At 46.3% G+C, this 17020-nt stretch overlaps 1 pseudogene; it reads left to right on the top strand.

Annotated features, from left to right (window-relative positions):
• LOC137348818 (zinc finger protein 208-like) overlaps positions 1–17020 on the top strand; it is a 104738-nt pseudogene that overhangs the window by 64691 nt on the left and 23027 nt on the right.

Raw genomic sequence — 17020 nt, 5'->3', positions numbered from 1 at the left:
GATCTAAGTTACCAGAATGGTTCCAGGGATGGGAAATTTTAGTTACAAGGTGAGGTTGTAAAAGCTGGGGTTGTTCTCCTTTGCACAAAGGAGATTGAAGGGAGATTTAATCGAAGTGTAAAAGATTATGACAGGCATGGATAAGTTAGACAAGGAAAACTGTTCCCATTAACTAATGGTACAAGGATTCTTTCATTTGGGCCTCCTTATCTCGAGAGACAATGGATACGCGCCTGGAGGTGGTCAGTGGTTTGTGAAGCAGCGCCTGGAGTGGCTATAAAGGCCAATTCTGGAGTGACAGGCTCTTCCACAGGTGCTGCAGAGAAATTTGTTTGTTGGGGCTGTTGCACAGTTGGCTCTCCCCTTGCGCCTCTGTCTTTTTTCCTGCCAACTACTAAGTCTCTTCGACTCGCCACAATTTAGCCCTGTCTTTATGGCTGCCCGCCACCTCTGGCGAATGCTGGCAACTGACTCCCACGACTTGTGATCAATGTCACACGATTTCATGTCGCGTTTGCAGACGTCTTTATAACGGAGACATGGACGGCCGGTGGGTCTGATACCAGTGGCGAGCTCGCTGTACAATGTGTCTTTGGGGATCCTGCCATCTTCCATGCGGCTCACATGGCCAAGCCATCTCAAGCGCCGCTGACTCAGTAGTGTGTATAAGCTGGGGGTGTTGGCCGCTTCAAGGACTTCTGTGTTGGAGATATAGTCCTGCCACCTGATGCCAAGTATTCGCCGAAGGCAGCGAAGATGGAATGAATTGAGACGTCGCTCTTGGCTGGCATACGTTGTCCAGGCCTCGCTGCCGTAGAGCAAGGTACTGAGGACACAGGCCTGATACACTCGGACTTTTGTGTTCCGTGTCAGTGCGCCATTTTCCCACACTCTCTTGGCCAGTCTGGACATAGCAGTGGAAGCCTTACCCATGCGCTTGTTGATTTCTGCATCTAGAGACAGGTTACTGGTGATAGTTGAGCCTAGGTAGGTGAACTCTTGAACCACTTCCAGAGCGTGGTCGCCAATATTGATGGATGGAGCATTTCTGACATCCTGCCCCATGATGTTCGTTTTCTTGAGGCTGATGGTTAGGCCAAATTCATTGCAGGCAGACGCAAACCTGTCGATGAGACTCTGCAGGCATTCTTCAGTGTGAGATGTTAAAGCAGCATCGTCAGCAAAGAGGAGTTCTCTGATGAGGACTTTCCGTACTTTGGACTTCGCTCTTAGACGGGCAAGGTTGAACAACCTGCCCCCTGATCTTGTGTGGAGGAAAATTCCTTCTTCAGAGGATTTGAACGCATGTGAAAGCAGCAGGGAGAAGAAAATCCCAAAAAGTGTGAGCATTAGTGGACACAGATTGAAAGTTTTGGGCCAGAGATGCAGAGGGAATATAAGGAAGCACTTTTTTACACAGTGGGTAGTAAATGATCTGGAACTCGCTGCCCATGAGGGTGGTGGAAGCAGAGACAATCACTGATTTCAAGAGGAAATTGGATGGTCACTTGAAGGAAATAAACTTGCAGGACTACAGGGGTCAAGCAGGGGAGTAGGACTGAGTGGATTACTGTGTGGAGAACTGTCATGGACTTGATGGGCTGAATGGTCTCCTCTGTTCCATACATGACTCTAATGTTAATGACCTCACACTTCCCCACATTGACCTCCTGCTGTCTCTGTTATCTCCACTCGCTAAATCTATCAATGACACAATGCAATTTTTTGCTCCCTTCCAGAATACTCAATATGTCACCTAACTCAGTATGTGGGTTTGTTCAGGGAAAATCGTGTTCAACTAACTTGCTGGAGTTTTTGAAGACATAACAGAGAGGGTTGGTGGGGGCAATGTTGTTGATGTGGGGTACATGGACTTTCAAAAGGCATTTGATACAGTGCCACACAATTTATATGTATTTATTTATGAGTATTTCCAGCACTTTCTGGTTTTATTTCATCTTCCAGAAGATCTGATTTGCAAAAGTAAATCCTGGGACAGTGAGGTTTAAAAGATCTCCCGAAGGAATCATCAGCTTCTTCACACTGTGACATTGAATGTACAAAACACCAATCCTGGGCTGAGTGGGTATGGGGACAGTGAACAGAAGAGGGATGGGGAATCAGCAGTGTTTGTGTTTTTACAATGAGGCATAAACAGATGGTGAGACAAAGAGAGAAATAGAGGGTGAGAAAGAGATTGAAATGACAGGTTAAACACAGAGGGAGAGAGACAGGCTCTGGGGCTCTCCAGTGTTTAGTGACTGCCCAGCTCCCAGCCTGTGTCGAAAACCACTCTCCCCACCCCCTTCTCACCCCCTTGCCAAAGGCCTGATGTGTAAAGATAAATCCTGGGACAATGATAAGGAATTAACACCTTAATGGCAGTTTTAAAGAGAGTTTCTCAGCTTCTGGACAGACTGGGGCCTGGTCATGTCACTGTCCACCTGTAGATTAGCTGAAAGATGCAGCAAATGTTCTCAACAATAACCTTGTAGGAATAAGTTCACAGATCATCAAAAAGCAGCTCCCTGGAATGTCTCTGTTCAAAACAGCCCTGGTACCTGGATTAACATGACAATGGACAAGATCTCAGCACCTAATCGTCCCTCTCACATTTTAAATCTGTTCCCACTTTACAGTCTCTGGGTTTATAGTGGGGGATGTGTAAATGATGCAGAGATCGTCAATGTTAGTGAGTGACAGAGAAAAGGAGCTCTGGGCTATTGATGTGTCTTTTATTTTAAGAAGTCTTTGCTTTGTTCTCATCAATGTTTCATTTCTCTCTCCAGGAGATTTTTAGCAGCTGTAACATGTCAATGCATGGGATAACATCATGCTGACCATTAGGACCAAGCTAATGGTTTATAAGACCTGTGTTCTCAACACCTTGCTGTATGGCTAAAAAACATGGGTGATTGACAGCTACCAGGAAAAGTAGCTCAATAATTTCCATCTTTGCTGTCTGTGGCCCATTATGGGTATATCCTGGCAGGACAAAATCACAAATGTGGCAGTCCTCTCAAAGGCAGAGCTCCCAAGTGTGTTGGCACTAATCAAACAGAGGTGGCTTTGGTGGATCAGACAAGTCCACAAGATGGAAGATGGTTTCTTACCCAAGAACCCAGGTAGCAGGGGCCAGGCGACCAGTGGGTGCCCAAAGCTCCGCTTCAAGGAATTTGCAAGTGTGACCAGAAATCCCTAAATGTCGACTATCGCAGTTGGGAGTCACTAGCTGACGAAAGAGGGAAATGGCAACACATCCTGTGGACTGGTGTGCAATACCACGATGACCAGTTGCTGCAGCAGCTTGGCAACAGACGCCAATGTCAAACACAACAACTCACAGCATCACTTGGCAGCTTCATGTGCAGCACTTGTGGCAGAGCCTGCGTCTCAACGGTTGGCTTTTACAGCCATCAGCAAAGGTGAACCAAGAGAAGATAAATCACCTAAATAGATTGTTTGCTGCATGTCCATCATCTTTTACAGGTGAAAGGATGACAGTCCACTGTTTCCCTCACTCTCTCCTTTCTCTATTTCTCTCTCTCTCCCACTTCTCTCATTCAGAGAGAAAGATAGGGAGAAAGAGAGAGACATACAGAGAGAAATCCACAATCAGAAACTAAACAAATGACCTCCTTCTATGCTGTAAATGACTCCATGACTCTAAAATGAGTTAAAATGGCTGCTGTACATTGCATTTAAACATCAAAATACATCTCACTGCCTAAAACACAAACATTATTCAGGAATTATAACAAACAAACGGACAAAGAAGGACCAGAAATAAAGGTACTGAATTGGGGGAAGGCCGATTTCAATATGATAAAACAGGATCTGGCCAAAGTGGACTGGGAGCAGCTACTTGTGGGAAAGTCTAAATCAGACCAGTGTGAGTCATTCAAAAAGGAAATAGTGAAAGATCAGGGCCAACGTGTTCCCAAAAGGTGAAGGGTAGGACCAACAAGTCCAGGGAACCCTTGATGTCAAGGGATATAGAGGATTGGATAATGGGGGAAAAAAGGAGGCTTATGGCAGATTCAGAGGGCTGAAAACAGTGCAGGTGCTTGTGGAGTATAGAAAGTGTATGGGGTGGGGTACTTAAAAAAGTAATTCGAAGAGTGAAGAGGGGGCATGAAAAATCACTGGTGGCCAAGCTAAAGGAACATCCCATGGCGTTTTATAAGTATATTAAGGTCAAGAGGATAACCAGGGAAAGAGTAGGGCCCATTCGGGACCAAAGTGACAATCTGTGTGTGGAGCCGGAGGATGTAGGTGAGGTTTGAAATGATTACTTTTCATCTGTGTTCACTATGGAGAAGGATGATGTCAGTGTAGAACACAGGGAGGGGGATTAGTGTAGGATTAGTATAAATGGGTGGTTGATGGTCAGCACAGACTCGGTGGACCGAATGGCCTGTTTCAGTGCTGTATCTCTAAACTAAACTAAACATTCTGTTAGGAGCATGTGATACTCCTGATCCAATTTTCTTTTAGACAATTATATACCTTCAAGCACAAAAGAGGCAAATAACCTTATTAACTTTAGCAAATGTGGTGCCTCTATAGATAGAATTGCTTGTTTTTAAATATCATGACTCATGGTAGATTTTATAACATAATTAATCACATTATAATGATTCGAAACTAAAATAATCTTGTTTGCCATGCAGATCTGATTATAATAATGAAAACGAATGAAAAATGTGATTTTCCTTTTCAAATGGTCCAAATATTATGCAATGTAAAAAGTGTCCCAGATCTTGCTGGTGACAGTGGAGAAGTAATGAGACTAGTGTTGAACCTCCAGGAAGCAATCCCTGCACTCCAGGTCCCAATACCTGGTGGGACATCCTGCCCCATGTGCCCAAAGATCTGCAGGTCATGAATCGGCCTATTCAGTGACCTGAAGACCCATGGCAGAAACTTTGAGTGGATGTCATCCTCAAATCGAGGGACAGCCGACGACAACCTCAACAGTAACAAGTTTGAGGTTCTGTTGCATCATCCCCAAATCAAGCTCAAATGTTTGGTAAAGGCCCTGTGACAATGCAGCAGGTCCAATAGACAGCTGTATATCCCAACAGTGATGAACACTTCTGGCTCCTGTTCTACTGCATCAATTGGTTCAGTGACAGCTGCATTTAACAGCAAGGTGAGCTGAAAATCATAACTATTGTGTTGGCTTGGAGAAAGACAGCATGTACAGAGTACTGTGCCATCAGCCTGAGAAACCCAGTGACCATTTATAGTGACTGCAGAGAGCTCACAGGATAGTTTCACTGTAACCAATGCACAGCACTAGTGGTGCAAGACACTCTTTTCCAGATAATCTTAAGCAATGCCAAAACACACATTGAAGAAAGATGGCCAGAGTTATATTCCTTGTGTTCCATCACTATGGTGTAAAAGACAGCTTCACACTGACTCAAGGTTTACAGTGTGACTGGGTCAGTAGACAGTGAAAATGGAGGTGAACAATGAATGGAATTCAGCCATACACCTGAGCAAACCAATAAGTGGAAATTCCAGATCACTTCAGTTGCTGCAAAGCACAGGACATATTAAGTTTATACAGTTCATGTTCACTGCAGGATATTCACATTCAGTAACCAGTTTGTGCAGAGTTTTCAGAAATTATTTCAGACACACACTGCTGTGTAAATGGAAGCAAGTTTCAAATTCCTATTGACAGACCAATGTTTTTGCTGCAGACCAGCGACTTGCCAGCTACTGATCCTGCACCATTAATTTTAAACCATGTCAAATGAGCTGTGTCAGTTCTCAGGTGGTCTCTGCTAAGATATCCCATGAAGGCAAAAATAAACATTGGGAATTGGTCTGTGTATACACACACCTCCTTATTGTCTATTTACAGAAGACTGACACACTGAAGTTGTGAAGGAGTTTGCAGTTCCACCCACTTGCTTTCCTGTTTGAAATTCATTTCCACCAAGGTGGAAGACTATAAAAAATAAAGGTGACATAAAAAGGTAAAAATAAAATCGCCGAGCAGCTGCAATTTCTTTCAAAGCCGGTCTTTTAGTTCAGGTCAGAAGGGGAGAAGCCAATGGTGGATTTCCGAAACATCAATGTCGGAAATCTGATATTTGATGAAAATTTCTCATCCCCGAGTTACTTGTGAACTCGCTGGTGTCTCAACAGATAGGATGAAGTAGTAAATCCCTTCACACAGTCAGAACAAGTGAATGACCGATCCCTTGTGTGAACTCCCTGGTGTTTCTGAAGGTTGGAGGACTGAGTGAATCCCTTCCAACACTCTGAGCAGGTGAATGGCCGCTCCCCAGTGTGAACTCCCTGGTGTTTCTGAAGGTTGGAGGACTGAGTGAATCCCTTCCAACACTCTGAGCAGGTGAACAGCTTCTTCCCAGTGTGAACTCGCTGGTGTGTCAGAAGGTCAGAAGTAGTAGTGAATCCTTTGCCACATTCTGTGCAGTTGAATGGCTTCTCCGCTGTGTGAATTCGCTGGTGTTTCAGCAGATCAGAAGAAGTAGCGAATCCCTTCCCACACTCTGTGCAGGTGAATGGCCTCTCCCCAGTGTGAACTCGCTGGTGTGCCAGTAGCTGGGATGACTGAGTGAATCCCTTCCCACACTCAAAGCAAGTGAATGGCCTCTCCCCAGTGTGAACTCGCTGGTTTCTCAGAATGCTGGATGAAGTACTGAATCCCATCCCACACTCTATGCAGGTGAATGGCCTCTCCCCAGTGCGAACGCGCTGGTGTGTCAACAGCATGGGTAACTGAGTGAATCCCTTCCCACATTCCGTGCAGGTGAACGGCCTCTCCCCAGTGTGAATGCGCTGGTGTACAGTGAGAGTGTGGAATCGTCTGAACCCAGTCCCGCAGTGAGAGCACCTGAACGGTTTCCTGTCAGTGTGAACACATTGATGGGACATCAGTTCAGTAGAACATTTATAGCAATTCCCACAGAATGGACATTTAAAAGTCTCTCCCCAGTGTGAACACGCTGATGTGTCAGCAGGTAGGATGCTTGAGTGAATCCCTGCTCACACTCGGTGCAGGTGAACAGCCTCTCCAGAGTGTGACTGCGTGGATGAGCTTCCAGCTCAACTGAATAATTGAATCCCTTTCCACAATCCCCATATTTACATGGTTTCTTCCCAGTGTGACTGCACTTGTGTTTCAACAGGTCCGATAATCGGCTGAAACCTCGTCCACACACAGAACATGTGTACAGTTTCTTCCCAGTGTGACTGCACTTGTGTTTCAACAGGTCCGATAATCGGCTGAAACCTCGTCCACACACAGAACATGTGTACAGTTTCTTCCCAGTGTGACTGCACTTGTGTTTCAGCAGGTCCGATAATCGGCTGAAATCTCGTCCACACACAGAACATGTGTTCAGTTTCTTCCCAGTGTGACTGCACTTGTGCTTCAACAGGTCCGATAATCAGCTGAAACCTCGTCCACACAGAACATGTGTACAGTTTCTTCCCAGTGTGACTGCACTTGTGTTTCAACAGGCCAGATGATCGGCTGAAACCTCGTCCACACACAGAACATGTGTTCAGTTTCTCTCCACTCTGATCGCTGCTTTTTCTTTCCACGTTCAAAATCTGGTGATATTCAGGTTACGATAAATTGGGTGACTCCTTCAGATCCTGATCTGATGTTTTTTTGCATTTCACGACTGCAATTCCTCTCCTTCCAAAACCCTGTGAAATGGATTTTAAAAAGAAAAAAAAAAGTGTGAGAGAACCCACAAAAACACAAAGGCAGGTTGGGAAATGGAGCTGAATGAATCTGGAACATTTTGGGGACGGTACGAGGAAAAAGTGACCATGAAAGCTGCTGTTTTGACGTACAACCCCAACTGGTTCACTAATGTCCTTCAGGGAAAGGAACCCCTGCCACCCAGTCTGGACCTACACAAGACTCAGCTCTCTATGGGAGGAGAGAGAGAGAGAGAGGTGGGAGGGAGAGGGAGAGGAGAGGGATTTTATATATCTACAACTCGACCAGAACTTTGACAGAACCTCCCACACCCTCAACTTCCATCATCTAGACGGACCAGCGGAGCAGGTGTATGTGAACACCAAGTTCCCCTCCAAGTCACACACCATCCTGACTTGTCTGACATCCAGTACTGGAAGAACAGAAATTTCATCCAATTAAATATTGGGAAGTCTGAAGCTATTGTCTTCAGTCCCTGCTACAAACTCCACTCCCTAGCCACCAACTCAATCCCTTTCCCTGGCAACTGTCAGAGGCTAAACCAGACCATTCATAATTTTGGTGTCATATTTGACTCCGAGATGAGCCTCCGACTGCATATCAGCACCATCACTCAGACCGCCTATTTCCACCTCAGTAACATCACCAGACTTCACCACTGTCTCAGCTCATCTGCCTCTGAAACTTACATCCATGGATTTGTTACCTCTCACCTTGACTATTCTAACACACTCCTGGCCGGCCTCCCACATTCTACCCTCTGTAAACTTGAGATCATCCAAAACTCTGCTGCCTGTGTCCTACCTCGAACCCAGTCCTGTTCACCCATCACCACTGTGCTCACTGACCTACACAGACTCCCAGTTAAGCAGCACCTCAATTTTAAAATCCTCATCCTTGCTTTCAAATCCCTCCATATCCTCACCCCTCACCATCTCTATAATCTCCTCCAGCCCCACAACGCTCAGAGCTCACCTAATTCTGGCATCTTGAGCATCCCCGATTTTCATTGCTCCATCACTGGTGGCCATGCCTTCAGCTGCCAAGGCCATAAGCTTTGGAAATCCCTCCCTGATCCTCTCCGCCTCTTTACCTCACCTTCCATGCTCCAGACACTTCTTAAAACTTTTGGTCATCTGCCCTAATATATCCTCATGTGGCTCAGTGTCAAATGTTATTTATTTTATTTAGAGATTCAGCACTGAAACAGGCCCTTCGGCCCACGGAGTCTGTGCTGACCAACAACCACCCATTTATACTAACCCTACAGTAATCCCATATTCCCTGTCACCTACCTACACGAGGGGCAATTTACAATGGCCAATTTACCTATCACTTGCAAGTCTTTGGCTGTGGGAGGAAACGGGAGTACCCAGCGAAAACCCACGCAGTCACAGGGAGAACTTGCAAACTCCGCACAGGCAGTACCCATAATTGAACCCAGGTCCCTTGAGCTGTGAGGTCTGCGGTGCTAACCACTGCGCCACCCTGTTACTTTATAAGCACTCCTGTGAAACACCTTGAAACATTTTATTGCATTAAAGGCGCGACATAAATACAAAGTTGATGTTAACTTGGACATTTATCACCATTCCTTCATCATCACTGGGTGAAAATCCTGTAACTCCTTCCCTAACACCATTGTGGAAGCACCTTCACCACACAGACTACAGTGGTTCAAGATGAAGGCCCACCATCACCTTCTCAATGGGCAACTGGAGATTGGTAATATACGCATTCTGGCTCCTGATGCCCATATCCCAGGAATGAAGTAACAACATGTGTATATGTAAACTGGATTAAAAACCTCTACAGAAATACTTGTTACCAAAATAATACTCTTTTACAATGAGTGGTTGGTGTCTGTTTAGCAACCTCATCTCCCCTGGAATCGATTTCCCTTGACAACCTCACTATGAAAATTGTTGGACTCCACTGGGCTCAAAAGTACTCAGGTGTAAAGCCAGCAGTTGCTCCGCCATCTACACTCCAGCTCAAACGAATGGAACAAAAAAGACCAAAAGAGACATTCGGAACTAACTTCCACATCCAACACCCACAGCGATACAAACAGGATCTTAATTGGTCCGTCTGTGTTTCTTGACTCAGTTCTGTGAGCAATGCTTGCAGTAAAACAAAAGCAAAATACTGTGGATGCTGGAAATCTGAAATAAAAGGAGAAAATACTGGAAATATTCAGCAGGTCAGGCATCATCTGTGAAGAGAGAAACAGAGTTAACATTTCAGGCGCATCGAGCCACTGCTGCCTGCAGCCTGGAACTCGGAGTGGGAGAAGGAGGAAGAATGAGGAGAGACAATATAGTCCAACACTCACAGCAACCTACAATCCACCGACATTACCGGGACAGGGAGACAGAGTTTAGAAACACTCAGCAACACGACTCCAGTAAAAGATCCCAGGAGGAAAAGGGGGAGCAGTGTGTGTACCTGCCCTGATATCCCCCTCCCCAGGCCTGTCAGTCAAACCCCCCACTCCTCCCAGTCCACAGCTCAGCCTAACAGCTTCCTGCACCTTGAGCCAGCCCTGCCCAGGTGTGGCCCAGTCCAAGGGGAGTCTTTGTGGAACCCGGGAGGGGGGACCTCCTGCCCTGTGCTGTGTCCCAAATGGTTCCTCCCTCCCTCCCCCAGGCCCCTTTATAACTGAGCTCAGTTTCCTTTAAAGTTTTCTCCTTTGATGTTACACTTTATTAATCTTTAATTCATCCAAAAGAGATGGAAATCTGGCGGCCGTTAACCCCGGGTCTGTCACCGGGAGAAGCCTCGCAGCTGCCGCCCCACTCGGTACAGACGCGGCACTGGGAGCTCCTTATTGGGGGTGTTGCGGCCGACACCGGGGGTTTCTGAAATCCGCCGCCGTTTACCGGCAACAGAGGAGCTTCACACGGCAAATGCTACAAACAAACTAAACCAGAATGCGCCTGCGCGCTCGGTTCATGACCTCTGACCGAAGAAGCCACCGTGATTGACGGCTGCTCGGGGCCAATAGTAGGAGAGGGCGGGACAGAAGTGTAACGCAGCCCCGCCCTCTTTGAGCAAGCCCCGCCCTCACGCGCGTGGATTGTTGGAGGACCCGCAGCCCGTACATTCCTCCAGGCCGCTCCCGCTCTCCTTATTGGCCCGCAGCTGATGTCCATCAGCCGGGCGGGCGGTGTGAGATGAGCATGCGCGGCCAGCGCGAGCAGAGGCAGAGCGTGCGGTTCACACAATCTCAGAATTGTTGCAGTGAAGGAGACCATTCGGCCCATCGTGTCCGCACCGGCTCTTTGAAAGAGCAATTCAGTCAATTCCATTCCCTCGCCTTCTCCCCATAACCCTGCACATTCTTCTTTTCATCTTCCTGTCTAATTCTCTTTTGAATGCTTCAATTGAACCTGCCTCCACCACACTGTCAGGCAGCACATTCCAGACCTTAACCATTTACCAAGTGAAGTTTTTCCTCATGTCACTTTTGCTTCTCTGACCAAATACTTTAAAACTGTGCACTCTGGTTCTTGATTCTTTCACTAGTGGGAACAGTTTCTCCCTATCTACTCTGTCCAGACTCCTCTTGTTTTTGAGCTCTAACAAATTACCTCTCAGCCTTCCCTTCAATGTATCTTCACAACTGAAGTTCCTCATCCTTGCAACCATTTTTGTGATATTTTTCCCTACTCTCTCCAATGCCCGCACATCTTTCCGAAAGTGCCGCACCCAGAACTGGACACAATACACCAGCTGAGGGCAAACTAGTATCTTAAACAAGTTCAACATAAGCAAAATACTGCAGATGCTGGAAATCTGAAATAAAATCAAGAAATGCTGGAAATACTCAGCAGGACTGGCAGCATCTGTGGCGACAGAAGCAGAGTTCATGTTTCAGGTCAGTGACCCTTCATCAGAACTCAGAACAGGGTTCTGATGAAGGGTCACTGACCTGAAACGTTAACTCTGCTTCTCTCTCCACAGATGTTGCCAGACCTGCTGAGTATTTCCAGCATTTCATGTTTCTTTTTGAACATAACCTCCTTGCACTTGTACTCTATGCCTCTATTAATAAAGCCCAGGATACTGTATGCATTATTAACTGCTCTCTCAACCTGTCCTTCCACCTTCAATGACTTACGCACATATACACCCAGGTCCCTCTGCTCCTGCAGCCCTTTAGAATTGTAACCTTTATTCTATATTCTCTCTCTGTGTTCTTCCTACCTAAATGAAGCACTTCGCACTTCTCTGCATTGAGCTTCATCTGCCACCTGTCTGCCCATTCCACCAACTTGTCTATGTCCTTTTCGAGTTCTACACTATCCTCCTCACAGTTCACAATGCTTCCAAGTTTCATGTCATCTGCAAACTTTGAAATTGTGCCCTGTACACCAAGGTCTAGGTCATTAATATATATCTGGAAAGCAAGGGTTCCAACACTGATCCCTGGGGAACTCCACTACAAACCTTCCTCCAGCCTGAAAAACCCTTCAAACACTACTCTTTATTTCCTGACATGCAGCCAATTATCCATGTTGCTACTTTCCCTTTTATTCCATGAGCTAGAAGATTGCTCACAAGTCTGTTGTGTGGCACTGGTATCAAAGGCATTTTGAAAGTCCATGTACACCACATCAACACTTTGTTATCTCCTCAATAACTCCAGCATTAAACAAACATGATTTTCCCAAAAGAAATCTGTGTTGGCTTTCTTTAATTAACCCACATTTGCCCATGTGACTGTTAATTTTCTCCCAAATTATTCTTTCTAGAAGTTTCCCCACCACTGAAGTTAAACTGACTGGGCTGTACTTGCTGGGCTTACCTTTACACCCTTTTTTGAACAAGGGTGTAACATTTGCAATTGTCCAGTCCTCTGGCACCACCCCCAAGTCTAAGAGAGACTGAAAGATGATGGCCAGTGTCTCTGCAATTTCCAGCCTCACTTCCCTCAGTATCCTTGGTTGCATCTCATCTGGTCCTGATGCTTTATCCACTTTGAAGTACAGACAGCGATCTAATACGTCCTTTTTTAAATGAATTTTAAACCCTTCTGGTGTTTGAATTACCTCCTCTTTCATTATTGCCTGGATTGCATCTTCTTCCTTGCTGAAGACAGATGCAAAGTATTCATTTAATACCTCAGCTATGTCCCCTGCCTCCACGTGTAAGTTCCCTTATTGCTTCCCGAATCAGTCCCACACTTCTTTACCCACCCTTTTACTGTTTATATGTTTGTCAAAAACTTTGGGATTCCCTTTAATGCCAGCTGTTGATCTCTTTATATGCTCTCTCTTTGATTCTCTGATTTGTTTTTTCACTTCCCCTCTGGACATTATATTCAGCCTGTTTCTCAATAATATTTTCTACCTGGCTTCTGTCAAAAGCACACTTTTTCTTCTGTATCATTATCTCTGCCTCTTTTGTCATGCAGGGAGCTCTGGATTTATTTACCCTACTTTTCCCCTTTGAGGGAACATATGTTGACTGTGCCCAAAATATCTGTTCTTTGAAGGTAGCCCACTGTTTTGCTACCAGTTTTCCTGCCAACGTTTGAATCCAGTTGATTCACCCCAGCTCCATTCTTACCCCATTGAAGTTGTCTTTCCCCCAGTGAATTATTCTTACTCTGGATTGTTCTTTGTCCTTTTCCATAGTCAGCCGAAATATTATGATACAATGATCACTCTCCCCTACATGCTGTCCTATTGATACTTGATCCACTTGGCCCTTCTCATTCCTCAGAACCAGGTCTAGCAGTGCCTCCTTTCTCATTTGATGAGCAACATACTGCTGTAAAAAAGTTTCCTGAACACACTCTCGGAACTCTTGCCCCTCAATTCCCTTTACACTACTACTATCCCAGCCATGTTTGGATAATTAAAGTCCCCCATTATAACTAACCTATAATTTTTGCACCTCTCTGTAATGTCCTTGCAAATTTGTTCCTCCACGTCCTTCCCACTTGCTGGTGGCCTAAAGACAACACCGAGCAATGTAAATGCACCTTTTTTGTTCCTTAGCTCGAGCCAAATTGAATCTGTCCTCGACCCCTACGGGACATCTTTTTCCTCCAACACTGCAATGCTCTCCTTAATCGATACTGCCATCCCTCCCGCCTTTTCCCTTTCTTATCTTTCCTAAGCATCTTGTATCCAGGAATATTTAACACCCAGTCCTGCCCTTCTTTGAGCCAGGTCTCTGTTATAGATACAGCATAATATTTCCACATGGCAATCTGTGCCTGTACCTCATCAATCTTATTAACCACACTCTGTGCATTCACATACATGCACATTAACCCTGATTTAGACTTTATTACTTTCTCCCTGACTCTGACCCCACCTAATAACTTACTATTCCCTACTCGAGTGCTATCTATCTCTCCCAGTATTCTGTGCACCTTGGTGTCCCTCTCTGATATTTCCTCCTGGTTCCCACACCCCTGACAAGTTACCAGTTTTGCTATCCTCCAATCTGAGATCCCTCTAAGGCTCCCATCCCCCTGCCAATCTAGTTTAAACCCTTCCCAACAGCACTAGCAAATCTTCTGCGAGGATATTAGTCCCAGTCCTGTTAAGATGCAACCCGTCCACCTTGTACAGGTTCCACCTGCCCCCGAACTGGTCTCAGTGCCTCAGAAATCTGATGTCCTCCCTCCTGCACCAGTTCTCCAGCCACATGTTCAATCACTCAATTCTCCTATTCCTATGTTTACTTGCACATGGGACTGGGAGTAATCCTATGTATTCCCCCTTCCTACCTATTTTATTGGTGCCAATGTGGACCACGACCTCTGGCTGTTCACCTTCCCCCAGGAAGGCAACACACGATCCTGGAGTCTAATCTACGGTCACAGAAACACCTGTCTGTTCCCCTGACTAATGAATCCCCTATCATTACTGCTCTTACACTCTTCCTCCTCTCCTCCTGTGCAGCTGAGCCACCTGTGGTGCCACAATCATGGCTCTGTCTGCACTCCTCTGAGGAACCATCACCCTCACCAGTATCCAAAATCAAAAACCGATTAGCGAGTGAGATCAACTCAGGGGACTCCTGCACTACCTACCTTAGACTGTCTGGCGGTCACCCATTCCCTCTCGACCTGCATGCTCCTAACCTGTGGTGTGACCACCTCGCTAAACCTGCTATCCATGTAGTTCTCTGCATTGTGGATGCACCACAGTGACTCCAGCCACTGCTCGAGATCCAAAACCTAGAGCTCAAGCTTGTGCAGCCAGTGACACTGCCTGCAGACGTGTTTGTCCAGGACACATGGTGCGTCCACGACATCCCACATGTCACAAGCTGTGCTTTGCTCTCGGCCAAGCTGCACTGCCAAACCTTAACTTAACAGACTATTTATAATGAGTAGAATATCTGACCAGTTACTCACCAACCAGCTCTTTCCACTGCACAGAAGCAAGAACCAAATACTGGAGGAGGGATGAAGTAGAAAAAAGGAGTACATCCTATCCCCTTCACTGAACTCACCACTCAGCAAACACATACCACCATACTCTGTTTGAAATCTGCACTCCTTATCAATCTTTCAGTTACTCTTTCCTGTTTTTTATATTCTGTCAAACATTCTGACCTGTGCAATTATTTGCTTTTCCGTTAATTTTCAGACTATCCTTAACTTTCTCAGGAAACCATGGATAGTGGGTCCTCCCCTCTCCGAACCCTGTTCATACTGAGAATCCCAGAGTGGAGAACTGGAAAATCCTGTCTCAAAACACATCCCACTCTGTTCATACTGAGAATCCCAGGGTGGAGAGCTGGGACATCCTGTCTCAAAACACATCCTACTCTGTTCATACTGAGAATCCCAGAGTGGAGAGCCAGGACATCCTGTCTCAAAACACATCCCATCCAGTTCACACTGAGAATCCCAGAGTGGAGAGCTGAGAGACATCCCGACTCAAAACACATCCCTGCCTGTTCATACTGAGAATCCCAGGATGGAGAGCTGGAAAATCCTGTCTCAAAACACATCCCACCCTGTTCATACTGAGAATCACAGGATGGAGAGCTGGGACTACCCTTCTCAAAACACATCCCACCCTGTTTATACTGAGAATCCCAGGCTGGAGAGCTGGGATATCCTGTCTCAAAACACATCCCAGCCTGTTCATACTGAGAATCCCAGGGTGGAGAGCTGGGACATCCTGTCTCAAAACACATCCCACCCTGTTCATACCGAGAATCCCAGGGTGGAGAGCTGGGACATCCTGTCTCAAAACACATCCCACATTGTTCAGACTGAGAATCCCAGGGTGGAGAGCTGGGAGATCCTGTCTCAAAACACATACCACCTAGTTCATAAAGAGAATCCCAGGGTGGACAGCTGTGTCATCCCGTCTGAAAACACATCCCACCCAGTTCACACTGAGAATCCCAGAGTGGAGAGCTGAGAGACATCACGTCTCAAACCACATCCCAGCCTGTTCATACTGAGAATCCCAGGGTGGAGAGCTGGAAAATCCTGTCTCAAAACACATCCCACCCTGTTCATACTGAGAGTCCCAGGGTGGAGAGCTGGGACATCCTGTCTCAAAACACATCCTGCCCTGTTCACACTGAGAATCCCAGGGTGGAGAGCTGGGACATCCTGTCTCAAAACACATCCCACCCTGTTCACACTGAGAATCCCAGGCTGGAGAGCTGGGACATCCTGTCTCAAAACACATCCCACACTGTTCATACTGAGAATCCCAGAGTGGAGAGCTGAGAGACATCCTGACTCAAAACACATCCCTGCCTGTTCATACTGAGAATCCCAGGGTGGAGAGCTGGGACATCATGTCTCAAAACACATCCCACCCTGTTCATACTGAGAATCCCAGAGTGGAGAGCTGGGACATCCTGTCTAAAAACACATCCCACCTTGTTCATACTGAGAATCCCAGAGTCGAGAGCTGTGACATCCTGTCTCAAAACACATCCCACCCTGATCATACTGAGAATCCCAGGGTGGAGAGCTGGGACTACCCTTCTCAAAACACATCCCACCCTGTTTATACTGAGAATCCCAGGCTGGAGAGCTGGGACATCCTGTCTCAAAACACATCCCAGCCTGTTCATACTGAGAATCCCAGGGTGGAGAGCTGGAAAATCCTGTCTCAAAACACATCCCACCCTGTTCATACTGAGAATCCCAGGGTGGAGAGCTGGGACATCCTGTCTCAAAACACATCCAGCCCTGTTCACAATGAGAATCCCAGGGTGGAGAGCTGGGACATCCTGTCTCAAAACACATCCCACCCTGTTCACACTGAGAATCCCAGGGTGGAGAGCTGGGAGATCCTGTCTCAA

Source organism: Heterodontus francisci, chromosome 34 (genome assembly GCF_036365525.1).
Source record: "Heterodontus francisci isolate sHetFra1 chromosome 34, sHetFra1.hap1, whole genome shotgun sequence".
In the NCBI taxonomy this organism is placed as follows: Eukaryota; Metazoa; Chordata; class Chondrichthyes; order Heterodontiformes; family Heterodontidae; genus Heterodontus; species Heterodontus francisci.
This window is presented reverse-complemented; position numbering and strand designations above follow the sequence as displayed.